The sequence below is a fragment of the Panthera onca genome, chromosome D2 (genome assembly GCF_046562875.1).
Source record: "Panthera onca isolate mPanOnc1 chromosome D2, mPanOnc1 haplotype 2, whole genome shotgun sequence".
Lineage (NCBI taxonomy): Eukaryota > Metazoa > Chordata > Mammalia > Carnivora > Felidae > Panthera > Panthera onca.
The window spans coordinates 77,879,806-77,904,689 of record NC_138349.1 but is presented as its reverse complement, the minus strand read 5'-3'; the positions used below and the strand labels follow the sequence as shown (position 1 = coordinate 77,904,689).

Genomic DNA, 24,884 nt, shown 5'->3' with positions numbered 1-24,884 from the left:
TACAGGTCAGTCCAGAAACAAGCCTCATGGGCGCACTTGCTTCGGTTTACACAAAAGTGACAACCCACTTCCTGCCCTCCTGTGCGCAGTGTCACATTTACTCCTCCCTATGGTATGTGTTATCTGCCTCTTGTCCAGAAGGCCTCTAGTCTCCAAAAAATAAGGACACAGGAAGACCAGCATGCCCAGCAGGAGTCCTGAAGGGCAAAGTAATCTGTTCCCTCCGTGTCTTTCCACGGGCCTAGGGAAGCTCTGTGCACAGAGGAAAGCCAGCATACAAGACCACTTTTATTTGACCATGGTGTGAAGAAGCAGTGTGTGTGTTGGCTTTTTTGCTCAGTGCTCCAAAAAGTAAATCCTGGGCCCTGGGAAGGTGGAAGCCATGGTCAATGGTGCTTTTAGGCACCTGTATCATATTCTACATTAGGCCATCAGACCGGGCTCCATGCTCTTGATAACACTTTGCACGTTACCTTCCCTGTCTCCTTCCAATGGTTTATACCTGCGAGCGTGCAGTTTCTGGCATTTGCTGTTACCCAGGAAGCTACAGAGACAAGTGATGGGAAAGTACTCGTAAGTAAGTCCGTTCATAATGAAGGCCTAGGAAGAAGCCCTCTGTCAAAGTCACATTTAAATTCGATGAGTCAACCCTTTTCGCAATTACCCAGCAGCCAAGCTTAATATAATCTATCGGAGCGGCCTCCATAAAATGACACCGAAGCCCTGAGACACCTCCGGGCTGACTCGGTGCCCTTGGTTTGGGGCCAACTGACTTAATGTTCTGTGTTTCCTGTGAATGAGTCCTTCCCCTCATTTCACCCTGATGGCTACATTACAATTCCCTAAATTCTCTTTTTGCCTTTTTTTTTTTTTTTTTTTTTAATCTCTGGTACCTCGGGAACCTTCTTCTTCTGGCCACAAAAGGAAAATATGGAAATCTGAGTGACTGAAACATGGTAGCACAATGGAAGGACTTCCCCGGCTGAGGCCTGATGAAAACTACACCAGAATAGATTCATGACAAAGTGGACAGAGCACAAAACCGTGTTATTTCAATATTAGGAGTGCAATAAATATTTACTTCATGTTCACGATGCACTGGGTGAGATTAAAAACAAAATGAGATGCAGAATTAATCATGAGTCTACCCTGATGAACTTATCCAAGTGCAAGGTTATTCTATGAAACAGATGGCGTTGAAAGGAAAATATTAATTTGTGCATTTTAACCCCTGAAATAAATGTTGAGAAAGCGTAAAATAATCATTACCATTTTTTAGCACATACAATATGCCAAACACTGTGTAAGCAATCTCCATGGATTATTTTATGTAATGCTCACAATGACCTATGAAGTAGGCAATAATATTATCAACATCTTAAGAAAAGAGAAAGAGGGGCACCTGGGTGGCTCAGTCAGTTGAGTGTCCAGCTTCCGCTCAGGTCATGATCTCACAGTTCCAAAAGGCTGACCCCACCCCTGCTTTAGCAGGTGGCCTCTTCGTTCTAAGAGGAATCCCATCTCCCTTTATTCACAGCTGGTTGTGAAGTGAATGTGTGACCACACTTGGCTCTGTGACTGGAGAATTCCTCCTGGGGGAACTTGGAGAAATCTCCTCGCTCCTAAGAGAGAGCTAGAAGGGATACCCTCTTCTTCTTGCAGGGAATTGTGGGTACGGCTGTGCCACCTAGTGTGGCTGCAGCCTGTGGGCTTGGTCTCTACGTTCAAAGGCTGAACCTAAGAGGACAGAGTAAAGGCAGAGAAAACTACTTGCATTCCTGAGGACATCCTTGAGCCGTGCAATCAACCTGTCTCTGGACTTGTACTTCTATGTGGTAGTAAATGTCCTTTCTGGTTAAGATCAACACCCCCTGCAATATACCACAGCTGTTAAATATAGACACAGAGGCAAAAGTAGCAAAACGTGATGAATATAGTTTTCTGCCATCCTGCAGAAGATTAGATCATCACAGGAAAGCAAACTCTTACTTAGGTACTCAAAGGGCTCTTTTGAGTTTATCATGGGAGGTTGCATAACACTGTTTCTGGTTTCCCACCCACCTGGTCCTTTCTTGGCGAGAATGAGGGACCCATTCCTTCATAGAAGCCAAAGTAAAATTCATTGTTCAAAGAGATTCCCTTAAACACTCTTTGTCTCGGGGCGCCTGGGAGGCTCAGTCCATCAAGTATCTGGACTCTCAGTTTCAGCTCATGATCTCCCAGTTCATGAGTTCAAGCCCTGCACTGACAGTGCAGAACCTGCTTGGGATTCTCTCTCTCCCTCTCTCTCTCTGCCCTTCCCCTGCTTGTGCCCTCTCTCTCTCTCTCTCTCTAAAAAATTTTAAAAAATACTCTTTATCTTTCAGGCACTGTGTGAGGTAAGAATTAAGGATCAGAACTCACAGTCTAAAGAATAACTGCCTGAGGTAAGTGAAATACAGAGATAGAGCCAAGGAAGGGTCTTGGCTGTGGCCATGTGTAGAGACCACATGTAAGGGCTTAAAAACCTGAGGGTTATATTGGTGTATTATTGGGGTAGGAGGGACAGAGAGAGGAATGGGGGCTTAGAAGGAGAGGAAGGGAGACATTCCCAGCAGAAGAAAAAGCATGAACAAAGTCAGGAAGAGGTGAGAAACAGCTGGATGTGTCTAACAGGTACCAAAGCACATGATAAAGTTATCAATCTGCAAACACTGTGAAAATGGTTCTAGAATGGACAAACGCATCAATAGAACCAAGAAGAGAGCTGAAAGAAAACCAATTCTATCAGTGAATTTTGTATATGGAAAAGGCAGCATTTCCAACTTTTCACTCTATCTCTGTATTGTTTGAATTCTTTACAACATATTTATATCTTATTTATGTTTAATGAAAATAGCAATCATTTATTCCTTTTCATGACTATAAAAGTAGACATATGCATTAAACATTCAGAAAACACATAAGGAGATAACAAACATTACCCTTGGGGATATACTCTTCCAAAATTCTTACATATTATTTTTCTTTTCACCAAAATAGGATTATAATTTATGTCCTGTGTTCCCCTTATACCCTCCCCCCATTGTGGTTGTTTTAAAATATCTCTTTGACATTTCTCCCAATAAGAGGTAGAGCCTTATTCTTTTCCCTGAATGTGGGTCAGGCTTGGTGGCTGACTTCTTAACCAATAGACTATGTAGGAAGGACAGGGTATAAATTCTAATGTCAGGTTATAAAAAAGATATTGCTTCTGTCTTCTGTGATGCTGTTCTCTAGCAAAAAGTAACACATATGGCACTATATCATCAACATCTTAATGTTAATATATGTAAATCTACGTTGTTATTAAAGGGGATAGCAAACCAACCTTAGCCAATCTGACCTTGTATAAATCTCAAGTTCTTTTTTGGTAGATGATGGTAGCCACAGAACATTTAGGTAATTGAGAGTGAATTTTTTCCCATCACAAATGAAAGTAAGCCTCAGTCGAAATTCACACCACACACACACACACACACACACACACACACACACACACACAGAAAAGCAATGCCATCTGTTCGGTGAGGTATGTGAAAGCCCAGCTCTGTGGGTTTTTGTTGTTTTTACCAACTTTGCCATGAGGTGGACCCCCAAGACCTGACCTTAACTGCTTCCCTGCTTGTGCCCACTGACCTTTGTACCACATTTTTCCTTAAGCTCTTCTTAACTTCTCTCTTAACTCAGCTTCTCTCTTAACTGAGGCAAAGGACCCAATGGCCCAATGGGCATCATATCCCATGATGGAAACAGAAACGACCACTCAAGCAATAATGACTGCCCAGAGGAAGAGCTGTGGCAGCCAGTCCATCCAGAACAGCTTGAGCTCAACCCCCGACTCACATCTGCACAGATGGACCATGGGGTGACCTCTAGAATGACCGACAATTACCTTTACCTCATTATGATACTAAAATCTCCACCCAAGGAGGACCCTCAGCCTCATTTACACAGCATGCGATGTGTGTATAGGCATGTTTCCTTAAGGTCCATGTGCAACCTTATCCCATTTCTAGACACCATGACAAGTCTCTGCTTTCTGAATATTCATCCTAACCCTAAAGAAGAGGAACCCATTCACCCTTGCTTGGGGAGTCATGGCTTTTGAAGTTATTCCCCCCATCTCCTTATTTGCAGCATATAAAGTTTCCTTTGTGTGAAGTTTCTATTTGTGACTCACCGAGGAGCAAACTCATGTTGGTTAAGTCTTGAGTGAAAGCTTCAGTCAGGCAGCACAGTATATCCTCGAATTCAGGCAGCTAGAGCAACCAGAAACCAGAATCCAGACCCAAATGGAGCCCTGTTGAAAGACCAGCATCAATCAGCCACTGGATTCTTAAGATCAAGCCTCAAGGTGTCACCCCTTAGGGTGTGGGCCACAGGCCTTGCTAAATTCTTGTACCCTTTTCAGGCAAAGGTAGGCAGTATTTCAAATAATGAATTCAACCCATGATCTTAAATACCACTGATTCCTCCAATAAGGCCCACCTCTAACAATCATTACGGTAATTAGCACAGTCTGTGGGGCTGAGAAGCAATGGGAGAGAGGAACCCTGGCTGTGGTCACATCAAGTGGGGGCTTCCTAACCAGAACGTGAGGGGTAGCCTGGGTGTCTCCATCGGTTAAGCGTCTGACTCTTGGTGTTAGCTCAGGCCACGATGTCATTGTTCATGAGTTCGAGCCCCACAGCTGGCTGATAGTATGGCTCCTGCTTGGGATTCTTTCTCTTTCTCTCTCTCTCTCTCTCTCTCTCTCTCCCTCTCTGTCTGTCCCCCCACCCCCCAGCTCACTCTAACTCTATCTCTCAAAATAAATAAACATTAAAAAAAAAAAAATGTTAACTAACTACCCCTGCAGGAGCTCAAATTTCAGAGACAATTAATAACTATACCCAGATTAAGATTTTATCTTTTTAAATAATCTCTACAGTCAATTCGCGGTTCAAATTCACAACCCCGAGATCAAAAGTCACATGCTCTATTGACTGAGCCAGCCACGTGCCCATAGGGTATAACTTAAAACACTGCCTATGGTGAAATATGTTTTTAATCTTTTTTGTTTTAATGTTTATTTATTTTTGAGAGAGAGCACGAGTGGTGAAGGGGTAGAGAGAGAGGGAGACCCAGAATCCAAAGCAGGCTCCAGGCTCTGAGCCGTCAGCACAGAGCTCCATGCGGGGCTCAAACTCACAAACTGGGAGATCATGACCTGAGCCAAAGTCAGACGTTAAACTGACTGAGCCACCCAGGCGCCCCGAAATATTTTAAAGTAACAGACGTCATGGCAAACAACTCCACAGCATTCCAATGTGTGGCTATGCCAGACTTTTGCAAATCATATTCATTTAATAAACACTTATGTCATGGCCCATTTGTTCCTTTTATAAACAATTCAGAGATGAGCGCCCTTAACATACACATTCCGTGTCCTTTTCTAATTATTCTGCAACCGGGGTCCAAGCAGCAGGAGCACCTGACTCTGGGGGTCCCAAACAGACCAGCTGTGGTCACCTGACGCTGACAAAATCCAAAAGGTGAGAGCTGAGTGGTAGTAACACAAGAAAAGGAACTGAGTTCAGAAAGGCCGATGCTGGGAATGATGGGAGAAAAAGGAACAAAGGCCAGACTTTGTTGTGGCTCCTAGTCTGCAGGCAGGATTCCTCAGGCATGCAGACTAACTCCTACAGCTCCCTCAAGAACTTCGTTTAATGTGTTACCACTCCCCTTTGATCTGGTTAGTGTAACTTCACTCCCATAACCATAAACACCGCCCCCACATCCCCCCCCCCATATATGTCAGCGATCATCTTTCAAACATACCCCAATGACATACATCTGAAGGGTCTCACCACTAAGGTTCAACTCCACAACAATGAAACCAACCTCAACAACAGCTAGCCCTCCAAGATCCTGGAGACCTTGTTTTTAACAAGCACGAATTCCTTAGAGACTCAGCTATCCCTAACCCCAAGTAAAATGTATATAATCAGTTATTCCTCAAATGTATATCATCAGTTATCCTTACTGGGATAAAGCATTAATCCCGGTGCAGCTCTTTCTGCCCATGGATTTTGTCCCCGTGCTCTCATAAAGCACCTTTTTGCACAGAAAATGTCTCAAGGATTCTCTCTTGGTCTTTCCCTGAGGGCCCCACATCAGGAAGACAGGGGACTAGCATTTCAACTACCTCCAAAGTGCTGAAAATACTTCTACGTCTATATGAGGCGAATGTGGGACAAAGGTTGGTGGGTATGAGACAAAGCCGGGGCTGGACAGGGGTCCCCTCAATCCTGACCAAAAAACGCAGCGTTCCCTGAGACCTGAATCCAAGCGCCAGAGTAGCACGCCTTGAAGGAACCCGGGGCAGGATGTTTACCAAAAGGCGACTCCACCACCAAGACCAGCGAAGACAGAACCAAACCAGTCTGCTCTGAGGTGCACCCCAGCGCTGACCTTTCCCTGACTTTCGCCCTCATGATAATACTAACAAGCACGCCCAGGAGTGCAGATTTCACGTAATGAATGAGACCCGGTACAGGGTTTGCTTATTGCGCCTGCGCGCCCAACTTCCTGTCTCTCTCCTTGCTGGTTTGAGGTTTAGACGTCATTCCCTTCCCGCGTCAGTGTCTTTAAAATCCTTCCCTGGACTTTGTTCTGGGACCCGGCAGGAAGGGTCCTTTCCTTTGTGCTGTTCCGCTTGTGCTTGAGCATGAGCCCCTATGAAAACTTGCCTGGAACTTCCCGGTTTGGCCTCTAGTCAATTTCTATTGTGTAGGTAACAGGCGCATGCAGGTGGTTAGTAAGTGTCAGGTCAGTCTTTGTCTGGGGTCAGTCCTTTGGGGTCAGCCCTGCAGGGCAGTCTTACTGCTGGAGTGGGAAGTTTCAGTTCCTACCAGGTCTTTTGCCCCAGTTAAGCTGGAAAGACCTTAATCAGTTAGAAAGTACCAGACTAAGGTCAAAATGGAGGCAATTGCAAGTTCTCTTTCAATTCTTTGGGATAAATTCCTACAAGTGGAATTGCTGGATCAAATGGTATGTAGCCCATTTTCTCAAAAAAAAAAAAAAAAAAAGAAGAGAAAAAGAAAAAGAGAAAGAAGAAATGCAAGAACAAAATGTAGGAAAATTGGATAAAGATTTTGAAAGAAGCAATACTTCAAAATTAAAGGCAAGTAATAACAAGACAAAGCTCCAAACAGGAAAAGTAAAAGGAATCAGTGTTATCAGACTGCCAATCCCCAAACTAAAATGTGGGCCCAGATTGCTTCCTTCTCAGTCTCACTAGAACCCAGTTTCCCCACCAACCCCCAGCCCTGTCCCCCCCATTCCTGGAGGGTCCAAGTACATAGTCCTATGCTAACTCATGGAATTGCTTAGAATTAGCGTTTTCCCCTTCAGCATGCAATCCTATTATTTCCTTCTCTTCTGCCCTCCAGGGGAGGAATGGGAAAGGAAATCTTAGTCCTTTCTCCATCTCTCAGTAAAGAGGCAACACAATCCTCTAAGGGTGGATGAGCACAATAGGAAAAGACCCAAACACCTGGCTCCCTGGTTCTAGCAAAAAAGGGATTAGCCTCACTTCAGTTAGCACTCCTAAGAGGAGGCAGTTTGGGTCCAGACCAGAGCAAGCCAGTTCCAATATCTGAATTGAGGAAAAAGCTTAGACTCTTTAAGTGACCAATTAAATCTTCTTTACGTGATTGAGGCCAATTTACATAAATAGTTCCCCACTTTCAAACAAAGGGACAGCAAACAGACTTCAAGCTACTAAAGAACAGAAAGGACTGGAAAAGCTGGCAGTCTCCGGGTTACCTGGGGCAGGATCTGGTACTGGGAAATAAGAGTCCAATCCTGGAGCCCTGGCTGAGTTCCCATGGGGCAAATGCTTGTTTTATTCATTGTCCTATTTTAAACTGCTAGCCAGCTACTCCACCGGTTGAATTCATCTCTACCGAGGACAAGCGAGAGAAGGAAGAAGCTGCTAGGGCCAAATGACTCCCAGGCAGGATGGACAGGCCGACAATGGCAGGCACCACAGCGTTTTACTGACTCAGCGGCACGGGGTCTGCCCCGCACGGGTAATCGGGTAATCGGGTAATGGATGGACAGCTGATGACTGAAGAATGAATGTTTGATACGCCTCCATCACAGCGAGGATCCCAGTTGTTCATCAGGAGTCGTTCCTGCCCTGGACCGTCAGCCACGTGATAGAAACGGGGAAACAGGTGCTGTCAGTCTGTTTTAAGTCTCCAAGCACAGCTGCTGGGACAGCAGCTTCGCACAGGTGCTCGCTGATGAACGGGCAGCAGCCGAAGGAGGATGCTCATCGTTAGTGGTCCCATTGCCATTGGAGCCTAGGCAGCCTTTAATCAAAATCAAACACACTGTTTCAGCAATCATACACACTGGAAGCACCCCCTCCCTTCAGCAGACAGGAAGGTAAGCAACCTCTTCCACCTACCCCATGTCATCCTCAAAACCCATGAGTGGCCTCAAAAAGCGTCCAGACTTATCTGACAAATCGTAAATGAAAGATATTAAATATGTTTACGAAAAAACCAAAATATTAGGACGGGTTACTTTATCATTAAAAATCTTTTTTTTTTTAAGTTGATTTATTTACTTTGGGAGGGAAAGAGAGACAGAGAGAGAAAGCAGGGGAGGGGCAGAGAGAGAGAGAGGAGGGAGAGAGAGAATCCCAAGCAGGCTCCAAACTATCAACACAGAGCCCGATTCAGGACTCGAGCCCAGGAACCTTGAGATCAGACCTGAGCTGAAATTAAGTCGGGCGCTTACCAGACCGAGCCACCCAGGCGCCCCTAAAAACAATCTTTAATGGGAAAAAAGAAGACACCGTGAGTATAAAATCACAGCTTGAGTCAAGCATGTGCCCATTAATATAAAAAAGCATAGACACCACAGGTAATTAGACCAAGATTGCCCTGTTCTGACCCTCTTCTCTGGATGTTTCCAATCTTGGTGGGTGGCACCAACATGCATGCATTTCCCAAGCCAGAAACCCAGGACTTTAAATATTCATCATTCCTTCATTGCCTACAAATTAAGCAACACAGGCTCCCATCTTCAAGCGCACATACACCCACCCTCACACACACATGCCCCCTGGTGTGGTCCCAGCCTCACTTGCCCCTGCCCAGCTACACCTTGGCACTGGGAAGCCCTGATGACACGTGCATCTTCCACGTGGCTTTGGTTAAGCAGGAACCTCAAATAGGCCAGCTGTGGTTTGGGAAGAGGCCAGAAACAGCGGCCTTGACCCAAAGGTCAAAACTCTCCTTTAAGTGTGCAGACAAGCCAGTGATAAAGCAGCGCCCTCATGTGGTCGGGAAGCAGAAGACAGCATCTCGGAGACGCAGGGAGCATAGATCAGAGACACCTGGGTGGGAGGAGGCTACAGAAAACAGAGGCCCCACAATATTCATGCGGGGCAAACGCCAACAAAACATGGATTATAACTGTGACTGTAACCTCCTTAAACTAACAAGGCTGGGAAAAGTTCAGCTAGGCTTAAAACTGATTTATTCAATCTATTTGATTTTTGCTCTCACTAAAAGTAAACATTGATAGGATTTTTCTTTGGTTTTTGTTGGTTTGTTTGAATAAACTTCCAGAACTAAAATTAACATACGAAATTTCGTCAGAAACAAGCCGTGTGATCTCAGACGGTAGCAGTTCATGGCTCAGTTTTGCTCACGGTTCAAAATGACAAGAGTGAACTTCCTGATTCCTAAATTTCCTCCCAGCTCAGGAATACTGTATTTACTCCTGGGGGGTGCATAAGATGCTTATCTCTAGAATGTGCTTGACAATTTGTATTAGAATCGTCGTGACTTTATTAAAAGTGGTTTAAGACACAGGGAACAGAGTCGCGCTCACACTGGCTCATATTTCGGGCGTCTGTTGTCAGGACAGGAGGCGTGAGGAAGGGAGTCTCAGGAGAAGCCAGGGACACAGGCTGAAATTCACCCAGGCCTCAGGGAAAGAAATGGGACGAGGAGCCATCACGAGCTCTCTGATGTGGCCTCGCCCTCTCGGCGGCTGTGAGCACCCCTGGTGGCTTCTCCCCTGACCACATCAGCCCCACTGTCCCCTCTTCCCGGGCGGGGACGGGAGCTGCTTTCCCTGTTAGACCCCTGGGATCGCTGTGTCCGCACAGCTCCTAGAGGCGACCCGGAGCCTGACGCGGCTGCGAGAACTTCACGCTCACCTCCCAGAGCCAATGCACTATTTCCCCATTCCAAACTCGGTGGAGAGAAATATGATTGGAGCAGCTCATCTTTGGAGTCAGGCCTCACTAATCACTAGCAGCCCCTGAATGGCTGTCCTTGCAGCGCGTGACCACCCCTGGTCCAATCAGCTGCGGGTGGATGGGAAAGGTCAGGTGACAGAAACCACCGCTGCTGAACTGTGGGTGGGGCAGAGTCCCTTCGCCGGGGTTAGCGTCCGAGTGTAGTTCTGTGCTAACTCCGCGTAGCCACTAAAACTAGGCACCTGCAGCATTTAAATTAAAATTGATTGAAATAAAGTTAAATTAAAAAACCCAGTTCCTCATTTGCACTAGCCACATTTCATGTGACTAGTTCAGGTGTTCATGTGACACTGAATTGCACAGATCTAGGTATGGAACATTTCCTTCCTTGTAGAAAGTTCTGTTGAATAGCACTGGCCTCTAAGTAATAGATAATTCTAGTAGAGTTATTAAATGCCACAGATGATGGGAATCTAAATTCAAGTTCATTGAAATAAAATGTAAAAACCCAGTTCCTCATTTACACTCACATTTCAGGTGCTCGGCAACCGCAGGTGACCAATGGGTACTACACTAAATTGCACAGATATAGGACATTTTCCATCATTGTAGAAAGTTCTGGCCTTTACAAAATTAGGTATCTCTAGCACTTCGTAAATATGAAAGATGACAGGGAAAGAAAATTCTTTCATCAGCTTGTTGTCTATCTTGATCTTACAACCTAGATTCTTAGAGGGAGGCTTTGGAGAAATATAATAGGCAAAGGACATCCAATTTTCCTCATGTACTTGCTGGGTCATAAGGCAACTAAGTGACACCCCACCAGCCATCACTTTCTCACATAGGCAGACTGTTTGCTAAGCTGTGGCCTGGTCGATGATTTGGGGATCAGCAAGAAAATCTACAGATACACAAGAGGGAAAATGAGAATATGGGTTTTTCTGTTGCTGTCAGAAAAGCCACACAGTCAAAGCCGTGAGATTGGGTCTATGTGCCAACAGGGGTTCCATTGTCTGCTCTGTCAGAGTGACCCTCAAAAAAGTGTTTTTGAAGCATGATGCACACATTAGAAGCACAGCGTTTGGTCTGAGCATGATAAGAAAACAATAAAATAGGTCAGGGTCCTATCGCCTCTCCTGTCTTTATTCATATTTGCTGGACAAAAAATTACCAGAGATGCCGTTTACTACGTGTTAGTGTCAGGCGTGGTGCGGGGTAAAGATAGGAGTTAGAGTCAAAAAGAATTTTTGCAGTTTAAGGCCTTATTGGGAACTAAGGTTCCGGGCGAGGTTCCGTGACTCAAGGAGGGAGTCAGGAAAGTCACCCCGGGGTGTGGTGGGGTAGGGTTTTTAAGCTGTAGCAGTTCCGGGTTTAGGCTGGGGTGGGTCTTTCTCTCGCCTTGTTGTGCTGTTGCTCGGTAATTGGTTGACCTTCAGTTCGTTCTGGAGAGCCGCTGGGGGCTTTCCCTTGGATTGTGCTGGCGCTCTGTGATTGGTTGCCCTTCAGTTTGCTCCCGCGCTGCTCGGGGCTCTCCGTTGGGTCGTGCTGGCGCTCGGTGATTGGTTGCCCTGCAGTTTCTTCCGGCGCGCTGGGGAGAGGGCCCTCCCCTTCCTAACATTCCAACCTCTCATTGGTGATAATGGGCGAGGGCTCTGATCTGGCTGCTTCCAGCAGATATAAGGGAGGCGCCATAGTATGTGGTGGGGTCTGAGGTTGGAATGCGGGAATAGGGCCAGACCACCGTCTGATGAAATGCCACCTGGGAAACTTCATGAATTCGTTTCCCTACGAAACGGAGAAAACAAGGTAAGAGCATAAGTATTATACGGACAGCAACTAGTGGGGGGACTATGGGGAGGAGCCAAGTTAAGAGGGGTGATTGCCACCAGGAGGTTAGGGGGGTCTGAGGATCCTGGGCGGGCGGATAGAGTTTTTTGGATTTCCTTTAGGGGTTCTATATTGGCTTCAACTAAGCCTGATTCATTGAGGTAGTTAGTAGCAACATTCTTCCCTCAGGAACAGGCATGTTCCCCCTTTTTCTGCTGTTAGGAGATCTGTCTCGTCGGTTTTGTAGAGTGACCTGAGCTAGGGAGTTGATCGGCCTTTGTAAGGCGGATAGGGCGGTTGCTGAGGCTTCTATTGCGATTTGGAGCCTGACAGGTCCCTGGAGGAGGTAATGGAGTGTGCAAGGGAGCCGGTCCCAACCCCGGGGGCCAAGAGGGACGTGGCTAGGGATAGTCCGACCATTAGTGGGAGGAAAACGGCTCGTTTGTGGAGACGGAATTCGAGGAGTTGATGGAGTTTTTCCTGTCCGTATAGGGTGAGTTGGGGGATAATGGTGACTGGGAGACAGATAAAAGCATTTTTGGGCATTTGTTTATAAGCTGTGCCATCACACCAATAGAATCCCCCTGGGGGAGGGTCGTGGCTAGGCCTAGGCAGGGGGGAGGGGCAAGGTGGGGAGGCATGAGAGGAGTAGCATATTGGGTGAGACGTGTTGCTTTGAGGGGTCTCAGTGAGGATGGGAATCTGTAGGGAGATTTGACTTCTGGGGTGGTTGATGGAGTTAGTGGTGTTGGGAAAGGGGGTGGGTAGTGGGACGGCTATTACTGGATCCGGCTGAAGGGATGCACAAAGAAAGCAGTGTGACAGGTTGGTTAAGCCTGAGTGGTTAAGCAGGATCGCTCCTTGTCTGATTAATGTAAGCCATGAGAAGGGATGTTGTGCAGGGGGTGTCTGTAGTTGTGTGTTGAGCGGTCTTCTTGGTCCGTGATTACTTGGGTAAGATCTTTAAGCTTGGAGAGGGAAGGAGACATAGAGGGCTCATAGGTCTGATAGATGGTTAAAGAGGAGATGGGGTTAGAGAAATGGCCGTTCTGATACAGTTTGCCCTTTATTCCGGTTTGCCAGCGGGGATCCCATGGATCAGGGACAGTAAGGGTAAAGTTGCCGTTTTTTAAGCAGAAGCGGCCCGTCCTTGGTCCTGTGAAGCAGTATAGGTTGAGCCAGTGTATGTTACAGTAGTGCTAGGGGCATCCTCCATATTGGTTGGGGGAGGTTTGGGAGCATACTTTGTCGGTTTGGTCATATAAAAAGCAAATGGCGGGAGTAATCCGCGTAGAGGCTTGGAGGGTGTTGAAAGAGGGGAATTTTAAGGTGACTTGATTTTGGCACCCAACAATGGGGCAAGGGGTAGAGGGTATGATGGAGGTGTGTCCATTAAAAGTTTCGGATAGGTAAAAAACCCACCTATAGGAGGGTTGTGAGGGCATAAGGGGGATGATGTTAACAAGGAGTAACAAGGGAAGTATCATGGTATATAAGTATGGTTAGTAAAAAGGTAAAGAAGGAGATTTCGACGGGGGAGAAATCGGAGAGAGTTCCCTGAAGCCAACAGTCAGAGACCCAGGAGAGAAATAAGGGGAGGGTGATGGGGTCGGATGAGTGGGAGAGTTGTAGCTCGTGTAATATTGTGAGTGTGAAGGTGGAAAACCGAGGGGAAGGGTCCGTCATGAAGGGGCCTGTCGGGTTAGTTTGAGGCTTAGGGGGCCGGTTGGTTGGGAGGTCCACGACTCTTCTGGTATAGGGGGTAAAGGGGGGGCCCGTTTGAGGTCGGAGGTGTGAACCCACAGGGTGTGGCCCAATAATTTAGCAGCCGTGGGGGTTGTGAGTATGACCGTGTGGGGACCCTCCCACCGGGGGGCAAGGGTTGGTTTTTGTCTTACTCGAAGGAGCACTGAGTCTCCTGGGTTTACAGATAGTGAGGGAGAGGAGAGATCGATGGGAGCTGGTAGAGTGAGGTCAGCGTACTGTCGAATCAGGTGTCGGAGCAGGCTGAGGTAAGGGAGATAGGCAGCCAAAGGAGGAGGATCTTTTGGTAGGGGTTGGGGTAACAGGAAGGGTCGCCCGTATAGGAGTTCAAGTGGGCTGAGGCCTGTGGGTCCTCGGGGAGCGGCTCGGAGTCGGGTGAGTGCTATAGGTAGGAGTTGAGGCCAAGAAAGCCGAGTCTCTATGGGGAGTTTAGTGAGATGGTCTGTTATGAGGCCACTGGCCCTTTCAATGTTACCCGAGGACTGGGGGTGGTATGGTATGTGGAGTTTCCAAGTAATACCCAAAGCTTTGGAGACCTGTTGGGTGACTGCTGAGATGAAAGCAGGCCCATTGTCAGACTGTATCCTTCTCGGTGGACCAAAGCAGGGAATGATGTCCTTGAGTAGGATCTCAGCCACTGTGGAGGCCCCATCAGATGAGGTGGGGAAGACTTCTTTCTTTCCACCCTATAAAGGTGTCAGTTATAGTAAGGAGATACCGTAATTTTTTGTGTTTTGGCATGTGAGTGAAATCTATTTGCCAGTCTTCGCCCGGGAGATGGCCCCGCATCTGAGGAGTGGGGCCTGGGTGCCTCATCCTCCCTTGGGAACTGACTGCGGCGCGGGTGGTGCATCGTGGGTGTGTTTTGGCGACCAGTTGTCGTAGGTGGGGGTGGTACCTAATGGGCTCCAGGGAGCGGAAGGTGGCCTCCGGCCCAGTGTGTAGGGTTTTGTGGATTTTTGTTAGCAGGGAAGGGACTAGGTTATTTGGGAGGGCCAGTCGGGGGCCCAGCATGATCCAGCCTGCCTTGGTGTGGGCATCGGGATGGGCCACGTATTGTTTTTGTTCATCTGGGGTACAATCGGGAGTTGTATCTTCGGTGAGGATGCCCATAGGAACTGGGTCGAGAGAGAGCGCTGTTTGTTTGTCTGGCAGTGTTGTCAGCCTTGTGATTTCCTACAGCTGTCTCTGTGGTTAGGGGTTGGTGGCCCTTGCAGTGGACAATGGCCACTTCCTGTGGGAGCTTGAGGGCCTCAAGGAGTTTCGCTATGAGTGGCCCGTTGATGATGGGGGTACCCTTCGTTGTGAGGAATCCTCTTTCTTCCCCTAAGTGGGAGTGTGTATGTGCAATAAGGAAAGCATATTTTGAGTCTGTGTATATTGTGACCCTTTTGTTTCTGGACAATTGGAGAGCCCTCATGAGGGCTGTGAGTTCAGCCTTCTGGGATGTGGTTCCTGTGGGTAGTGTCTGGGTCTCTAGAGTTTGGTTTAATGTAACTACAGCGTACGCTGCTCGTCGGTGGCCCTTGCAGTCAACTAGTGAGCTGCCGTCTACAAACAGAGTGAGATCAGGGGAAGTGAGGGGAAGGTCCTTTAAGTTAGATGGAGGTTTGGAGAGAGTATCTATAAGTTCAGTGCAGGAGTGGAAAGGTGGCTGTGAAGTGTCTTTGGAGTTGATTTGTGGAAGTAGCGTGGCAGGATTGAGTCTAGGGGAGAGTTGGAGAGATATTTCAGGATTTGCAATAAAGAGCAGATGGAACAATTGTATGCCTGATGGGGAGAGGTGTGCCAGGGCCTTATGCGTAAGGAGATCAGATAGACGGTGCGATGAAAGTACGGTTAGGGGGCAGTGTAGGGTGAGTTTGAGTGTGTCTTGGGTTAGAGTGGCTGCTGCTGCAATGCTCTAAGGAAGGGTTGCCACCCCCTGATCGTAGGGTCCAGTTGTTTAGAAAGGTAGGCGACAGCTTGTAACTTAGGGCCACACGGTTGGGTTAGGAGACCTGTTGCAATTCCAGCCCTCTCATCTGTGTATAAGAGGAAAGGCTTTGAAACATTAGGGAGGGAAGGGACCGGTTGAGTGACTAGAGATGCGACCAGCCGTTGGAAGGCCCTTGCGACCGCTGGAGAGTGGGCCTTGGGGGGTTTCTTTGGCGGCTTTGTATAGGGGAGCTGCGTGTATAGCAAAGTTAGGGATCCAGTGTCGGAAGAAGCCTACTAGACCCAGGAAGGAGAGGATTTCGTCTGCATTGGTAGGTGAGGACAGGGTCTGGAGGGCTTGGAGGCGATCTTGGGTTAGGGCCTTGGTAGTAGGTGTGAGTGAGACTCCCAGGAATGTGACTGCATTAGTACAGATTTGGGCTTTGTGTGGGGAGACTCGATACCCCAGATTAGCCAGGAAATTTAGGATTTGGACTGTATCTTGTTTGGTGTGGTCGAAAGAGGTTCCACATAATAGAAGGTCATCTACGTACTGTAGTAGAGTACAGTGACTGGAGAGTGGGGCTTTGAGGAGATCCCTGGCCAAGGCCTGCCCAAAGAGATGGGGACTATCACGAAATCCTCGGGGAAGTACCATCCATGTGAGTTGGCAGGCCAGAGAAGTGACTGGATCTTGCCATGTGAAGGCGAAGAGGAATTGGGACTCAGGATGTAAGGGAATGGTGAAAAAGGCATCTTTGAGATCAAGCACTGTAAAATGGGTCGTGGGTGGGGGGATTTGGGAGAGGAGGGTATATGGGTTGGACACTACTGGATGGATGGGAATTACAGCTTCATTGATTATTCGGAGGTCTTGAACTAGTCTATATGAGCCATTTGGCTTTTTTACAGGCAAGATTGGGGTGTTGCAGGGGGAATGACATGGGATTCGGAGGCCCTCCTTGAGTAGGCGATCGATGATGGGCTTCAGGCCTAGTCGGTGGGTGTGGGAGATTGAGTATTGGGGTCTAGACGGGAACTGTGATGGATTTTTGAGTCTAACGAGGACAGGTTGGTGATGGGTGGTGATTGTTGGGGTGGATGTGTCCCATACGATTGGGTCTATTGGGAGGTCCAGGTGTGGGTTAAGGCTGTGGTCTGTGTCGTCCGTGATAACAGCCAGTAGGAGATGAGTCGGAGAGGGAGAGGAGCAAATAGCTGGTAAATGTATAGAGGCTCCTAATTTACTGAGGATGTCTCGGCCCAAAGGGGGAAGGGGCAGGAGGGGATGACTAGGAAGGAGTGGGAGAAGTGGAGGCCATCCAGGCAGCAGGTGAATACCGGTGTGCATGGGGGAATGGAGGGGGTGCCATTTATGCCCATGACCGAAACGGAGGACGGCGTGGTGGGGCCCGGAATAGCTCGGCAGGACGGAATAGGTAGCCCCCGTGTCCAACAGAAAGGAGATGGATTACCCGCTACCTGGAGTTTTACCCAGAGTGGGTCACCAGAGTTACTGAGTCTGGGCCTCGTCAGTCGTCATCCTCCATCTCCAGGAGTTGGAAGGCAGAGTCCATTCCGGGTGAAGCCTCGCCACGTGGAGGCATTGCGAGTCTGTCGTCCCTTGGGTTAGGACAATCGGATTTCCATTGGCCCATTTGCTGGCACAATGGGCATGGGCTGGTAGGCTTTTTGGGATGGGGACACTGACGAAACCAATGGCCTTCTTGGCCACATTTAAAACAAGGCCCCAGAGGGGGCCGTGGTCCAGACGGCTTTACTGCGGCTGGCCTCAGGGCAGCTACAAAGGCTTGGGTTTGTAATTGTACCTTTTGTTGGAGACGGGCCTGTCGCTGTTCTTGAGCTTCCTCTTGGCCATTAAAAACTTTAAAAGCCATCTTGACCAGGTCGGCCATAGGGGTTTGAGGGCCGTCTTCGGCCGTTTTTAGTTTTCTTCGAATATCAGGGGCTGATTGGGAAATAAAATAGGTGGCCAATACTGTGGCCCCGGCGGGGGTGGTAGGGTCTAGTCTGGTATATTGGGTAAGTGCCTCTGTGAGCCAGCCAAGGAAGGCTGCGGGGTTGTCATTGGAGTCCTGTATTCTTGAAGTTTGTTAAAATTTACTGATTTGTTTGAGGTTGCCCTCATGCCTGCTAGTAGGCATTGGATCATCTGGTCCCGGCGCCGGTGACCATTGCCTGCATGTTGGTAGTTCCAATTGGGATCGGCCGCCGGGACAGCATCGGCTCCTACGGGCATAGTGGGGTCGGTCATGTGGGTTTGGTCTGCATGCTCTCTGGCTGCGGCCTGGATGCGCTCCCTCTCCTCAGGGGTGAGGGTAGAGGTGAGGATCACATGAATGTCATTGTGAGACTGTGGGCTTGGGCGAGGTATTGGAATTCCTTAATGTATTGGGTGGGGTCAGCCGAGAATGACCCTAGCTGCTTTTCAATGGCGGATAAGTCTTGGAGGGAGAAAGGGACGTGAACTCGAACCAGGCCTTCAGGCCCTGCCACCTCACGGAGAGGTAAGATGGCCACTGGGGTCTGTTCGCTGGGAGGGGCCTGAGCACGAGTTCGGGATGATTTGGGAGGCGAGGGCGGGATGGCTGGGGTTTGGGAGTACGGAGGGGGGCAAGGGCCAGTGGGCGGCGTGGCTAGATCCTCTAACGGGTCGGAGATCGGGGAAGTTGGAGATCGGGGAATATCGTAGGGTATTTCTCCCCATCTTCCCAGCCGATGGCAGAAAGTGTCCAGGTGGGTTAAGATTTGGTATTGTAAAGACCCCTCAGGTGGCCATTGAGGATCATTATCTAATTGGTACTGAGGCCAGACTACAGTGCAAAGGCGGACGAGTCGTTTACCATGGAGTTCGCCTTGTAAGCCTAGGAGCCGGAAGTTTTTTAACAGACATTGGAGGGGGGTATGAGATCAAGGCGGTTTAGACTCGTGACTCCCCTTTGGCGTGGCAAGGCGAGGCGTCCCTCGCGTTGCGATAAGGGGCCTTTCGGCGTGCGGAGGAGAGGAGACTGACTTGCGAGACATCTCTCGTGGGTGTCAGCCGTAGTTGGAAGGGGGGAAGGAGGGGTCTGTCCTACTTCCCGGCTCTTGTAGGCTCTTGAGAGTAGGGTGGTTGGCATCTGGCTTGGTGAGGAGTGGGGAGTTCAGCCGAGGGAGGCGAGCTACCACCTCCCTCCCCGGTTTAGGCACCAAATGTTAGTGTCAGGCATTGTGCGGGGTAAAGATAGGAGTTAGAGTCAAAAAGAATTTTGCAGTTTAAGGCTTTATTGGGAACTAAGGTTCCGGGCGAGGTTCCGTGACTCAAGGAGGGAGTCAGGAAAGTCGCGCCCGGGTGTGGTGGGGTAGGGTTTTTAAACTGTAGCAGTTCCGGGTTTAGGCTCGGGTGGGTCTTTCTCTCCTGCCATGTTGTGCTGTTGCTCGGTAATTGGTTGACCTTCAGTTCGTTCTGGAGAGCCGCTGGGGGCTTTCCCTTGGATTGTGCTGGCGCTTGGTGATTGGTTGCCCTGCGGTTTCTCCCGGCGCGCTGGCGAGAGGGCCGTCCCCTTCCTAACACTAAGCACCTGGGGACTGATACTCCGTACACAGCAGCAGTGAGTGGCTGGGGAACTAGCAGGTTCCTGTAGTGTGACCTTTGGTCTTTCATCCTTGGGGCCTTCCTTGGTTCCTGACTATTTGCCAGTCTAATTCTCCAGCCTCACATCTTCCCAGGAGCCCCCAAGATCCTGCTCATAAACTGATTTCCTTAGATGGACAGACTGATTGATGCATTATCAATGGTTTGCAAGTCAGAGTCATGGCTGAAATACACTTCCATTTGTTTTTTTTTTAAGTTTTATTTATTTAACTAATTCCTGCACCCAAAGAGGACTCAAACTCATGACCTCAATCAAGAGTCACATGTTCTTTGGGCACCTGGGTGGCTCAGTCAGCTCAGTGGTTAAGCATGTGATTTTGGTTCAGGTGGTGATCTCACAGTTTGTGAGGTCGAGCCCTGCTGCGGGTGAGCACAAGTCCCACTTTGGGTAAAACACAAGCCATGAGTGAGCTCCTCTCCTCTCTCTCCCTCTCTCTCTCTCTCTCTCTCTCTCTCTCTCTCTCTCTGCCCCTCATTCACTTGTGTTCTCTCTCAAACCAAAAAAAAAAAAAAAAAGTCACATACTGTTCAGACTGAGCCAGCCAGGCATCCCTATGCTTCCATTTTTATTCTTCAAAACCATTTTTGTTTATATTGGTCTGGTTTAGTTTGGACCTGTAAGTCGCTCCTCCTTCTGCCAGAAGAAACTCAATTGCTTCTCAGTTTCCTTTCACTTACTTCCCTCCCACACAAAGCTCTACGTCTTGCCACACCATTGGGTTAGACATGCAGCCTACACTAAAAGAAATGACCCCATTCTCCTAGACACAGATTGCTCTGACTCCAGAGGGGCCACTACCCCTTTTCTGTGACTGAGGTAGGTAGGCACAGAGAGAAGATATTTTGTTTTCAGAGAACAGAGGCACTAAGAATCATATTAGCCTGTTTTGCTAGTGGCTATCACTATAGCCAAGTAGAAAGAGCCTGATGGAAAATTGCATCAAATCAGAGGACAGCAGAGAGAGAGAAGAAAGTAAGAAGTCAGAAGAGAGAAGCATTAACATGACTTCCTTTGTACCACTGATTCACCTGCTCCAGAAATACCACCTTTGTAAACAGTACATTTCCTTTTGCTTGAAGGAGTCTAGTTTAGGTTTATTTCACTTGCAGTGAGAGGAATCTTCCTTTTCTCCACATCCTGAAGCCAGCTAATGAGAGAGAAGAAAATTATCTCATAATTAATTTATATTAAGTTGTAAATTACTCATGGCTTAATGTTTCATTTACTCACCCAAGTTTAATTCAGATTTTTGAAGGTACACTGAAAAGTTGATACCCTCTTCCCATAACACTGTAGTATTTGCTTTTTTCTTCTTTTCCTTACTTTTCTTTTATTAACAGCGTTAATTTTTTTATTTTTAGTTTTTTAAATGTTTACTGAGTGAGAGAGAACAAGCAGGGAGAGGCAGAGAGAGAGAGAGAGAGAGAGAGAGAGAGAATATGAATCCCAAGCAGGATCCATGCTGTCAGCATGGAATTCGATGTGGGGCTTGATCCCACGAACCTTGAGATCATGACCTGAGCTGAAAGCAAGAGCCAGACACTTAACTGGCTGAGTCACCCAGGTGCCCCTATTAACAGGGTTAATTTTTTAAGAGCAGTTTTAGGTTTATAGAAAATCAAGCAGAAAGTACATATTTCCCCCTGTATCCCTTCTCCGTTCCCTCAACAATTTGCCCTGTTATTAACATCTTGCGTTAATGAGGTACATTTATCACAGTTGATGAACCAATAGTAATAATTATTAATATAAATCCATAGTTTACATTATGGTTCACTCTTTATGACATTATGCATTCTACGGGCTTTGACAAATGCATAATGTTGTGTATCCGTCATTACAGTTCCACACAGAATATTTTCACAGCCCTCAAAATTCCCTGTGCTCCACCTGTTCATTCCTATCCACCCCCCACCCCCACCCCCTGGTAACCACTGATAATGTTTGCTGTCTCCATTGTTTGCCTTTTATAGAACGTCCATATAGTTGAAAGCATACAGTACGTAGTCTTTTCAGATTGGCTTTTCACTTAGTAATATGCATTAAAATTTCCTCTATGATTTCTCATGGTCGAATAGCTCATTTCCTTTTATTGCTAAATAAAATACCATTGTCTGGATGTACCACGGTTTGTTTATCCATTCACCTACTGGAGGACATCTTGGTTACTTCCAATAATGAATAGAGCTGCTATAGATTGTATGACCTCTTTCTCCGATGGCCAGCCTGTCCTATTTTGAAAGTTGCTTTTCATTTTTCAAGAGCTACTGAGATGTCACTGGACTGACAACCTTCAAGCTCCCCAAGATAGTATAAATCATACCACACTCTCTTCCTAGCAATCCTTCCTATAGGTTTCTATAATAGCACCATCCCATTATTGGGTGGTTCCTTGGTCTCTGTATTCTTTGTCATGGTGAACTCTTTCAGGATGTCTTACTCTCTGCTGAGTTATCTAAACTCTTTATCTACATTTCCTTGTCTGTAAAATAAAGATGAGAGAGTTGCAAGAATTAAATAGATTAAGTAAATACATTTAGAATATATATGTATATTTAGAATATAGAGATTATATATTTAGAATATATTTTATATATATATATATTAGAATACATATACTTAGAAATAGTACCTGACACACAGTATACACTGTATACATTTTAGCTGTTATTCTTTTTACTTATTTATTTACTGAAAGGGACATTTCTTTCATTTAGTTTTTTTAATGTTTATTTATTTATTTTTGAGAGGGAACGAGAAAGAGCACTTGGGGGAGGAGCAGAGAGAGAGAGGTTTACAGAGAATCCCAAGCAGGCTCCGTGATGTCAGTACAGAGCCTGATACGGGGCTCAAATTCATGAAACATGAGAGCATGACCTGAGCCAAAATCAAGAGTCAGATGCCCAGCTGACTGAGCCCCAGGCACCCCAGAAAGTGACTTTTTTTTTTTTTTTAAGTTTATTTATTTATTTATTTTTTGAGAGAGAGCGCAAGTGGGAGAGTGGGCAGAAAGAGAGGGAGAGAGAATCCCAAGCAGGCTCCGTGATGTCAGCAGGGAGCCCCATGTGGGGCTGAATCCCAAGACAGCAAGATCATGACCTGGCCTAAACCAAGAAGCTTAGCCAACTGAGCCATCCAGGCTCCCAACTATTATTCCTTTTATTATTAGTACTAATCTGTGTGTATGTAGCAATCAGCATATATATACCATGTAATAAATAATTTTTGAATCAATAGTTTCCTCATGGCATTGATTGATATGTGACTGAACAGGACTTACAATTTAAAATGATATAACTGTGTCAGAGTCTTCCCATCTATGCTGGTGGGGCTTCCCCACCACATTGCTCACCATTTTCATGGCCTTGGAGACGCCAGGCGAGGCTGCATCTGTGGTGAGGGCCTGACAGGCAATGGCCAGCTGACCAGGCCCGGAATTGTTGAAAGAACCCGGGGCTTTCTGCCACTTCCGGGTCCACAAACGATCCAGAAACTTTATATCTGGTGCTTCTGACTTGATTCATCTCTCAGGAACTGACAGAAACTCAAATAAAATAAACCCAAAAGGCTCTGGGGAGAAAACTAGAACATTAATTCCTTAATTTTCCATAAAATCTATGATTGTCTCTAGAACACTCGATACCATAGTCCTACCTCAGTCTGTGGGCTTAAAAATATCTCCCCCAGTTTGCATACAACCGGTGCCATTTGAACATGAGGATACAAAACACATCAGTGCTTCCTTCATATCCTCTTCCTGTTTCAGCAAGGAATGATTCAAGTTGAGCTGATGTCAACGTGTGCTGGGCACCCTGGGACCCAAGTCTCAAAGTGAAACCTATCCGAGTTCAGATAATCCAACCAGCTTCCAGCTTGTTTCTGCAGTGGAGGTAGGTCCATCTGCTCCGGGGGTTGTTGTGGGAATAAACAGAGAATGTATTTCAAACGTCTAGCAGAGAGCCTGCCCCAAGTTCACTTGCTTGTCCACCTGGTTGCCAGCTCAGGGAGAGCCCAGTTCCTGCTAAGTGCCCACACCCTACTCCATGGGGATTTCTACCTGAACCTCTCTTGGCTAACTTGCCTTAAGGCTTAGACATAACCAGCTTTTCAAAAGTTGAGTCAAAGATTAAGTTTTTTTTTAAAAAGTTAAATCTCTTTGGGCCACAACAGCACTTGAGACTTAATTACTTTATAAATGAGCTTTGATTTCTCAGTTGTGACAGGCTTTCCACCCTCCCTCCTACCCACAGTTCAGTTGACTATGCCTAATTATCTTATCTTGCTAAGTCATTAAATATGCATTTGCTAAAGTCATTTCCCTTCTCTCCTCCCTCCCCCCCCCCCCACCCTCTCTGGAGATTTTATCCTAATTACTGATTTGCTTTCCTTCATGAGAGTATGATTAGTTGGTGAATCTTTTGTTCGCTAACGTGTCTATGTGGCGGGGTGGTCTTGTGGCTCCTTCTGTGCTGATGCTAGTCGAGTCCTTCTTCCCTTTTCTTTCCAAAGAAGAGAACTGGTAGGAAGAGAAGTCCAAAGTATACAGTTGGTCTAAACGAGCAATTTTTGGACTGGGTAAACCATTGGTGTCTTAGGCAGGGTTCCTCTATAAGTGAAGACTGAGACAAAATCTGCTGGGCAGGTAGTTTGCTGTTGGCGGGACATGTAAACCCAGGGACAAGAGTAAGACACCAAGGTGAGGGTAAAAGGATGGAGTGAGAGGTAACGCACGGGCATGTTGCCAAGTTCACCACTGTTCTGGTGCACAGGCGTTCCAACCTACTGAGCCTGGGTCTATGTTTCTTCATTCACTTAAAGCTTTCCTGCGCGCTCTCTCCATAGTAACTTCATGTGCTGCACACAGGCACATTTCTCCACCACCTTGCAAGAATTATTAATCCTGTCCTTCTGCTCTTTTTCCTGCAGTAAATTACGGGGACCAGGGTTGGGATGGCATTGGTAATATCTATCTTGCAAGACCCATATCAGACATGAGGTTGACAAGTGAGAAACCAGGACCCCCAGAGAGTGCTAGGGTGCCAAAAATAGCATATAATCTCGAGAACTTTCGAGGCCTTTCCAGGTCCTTCCCTAACCTCCACGTACATTGCAGATCATACATAAAGCGTTCCTAGGCTCAACGGGACAAGGCAGATTTGGGACCAATCCCCTGCCTTCTCATTGGCTGCCCTTCCAGTAATAAAGCTTTCTCTGCTTCAAACTTGATGGTTCAGAGATTTGCTTACTGTGCATCGGACACACGAATCTGATTTCAGGGTTTGGCAACACTGTGGCATTTTCTGAGGATCTTGCCGACACAGGGCTCTGACTGTCTCCCCGGGGAAGTAGGAGACAGCGTGCATCCATTGACTCCGGTTCCCTATCAGTCATAGGACTTGGCTCCCGGGTTGCACTTTGGGGTAGGAGGTGTA

The 24,884-nt window shown here is 47.2% G+C and overlaps 1 long non-coding RNA gene across 1 annotated transcript in view; it reads left to right on the top strand.

Moving 5' to 3' along the window:
* The first annotated feature begins 11,935 nt into the window (after positions 1–11,935).
* The window catches only part of LOC144613149 (uncharacterized), a 40,536-nt gene continuing 27,587 nt past the window's right edge, over positions 11,936–24,884 (top strand). Inside the window, exons 1-2 of the long non-coding RNA XR_013550436.2 lie at positions 11,936–12,094; positions 23,219–23,342. This is a non-coding gene — a long non-coding RNA (uncharacterized LOC144613149). The remainder of the gene's footprint in view (positions 12,095–23,218; positions 23,343–24,884) is intronic.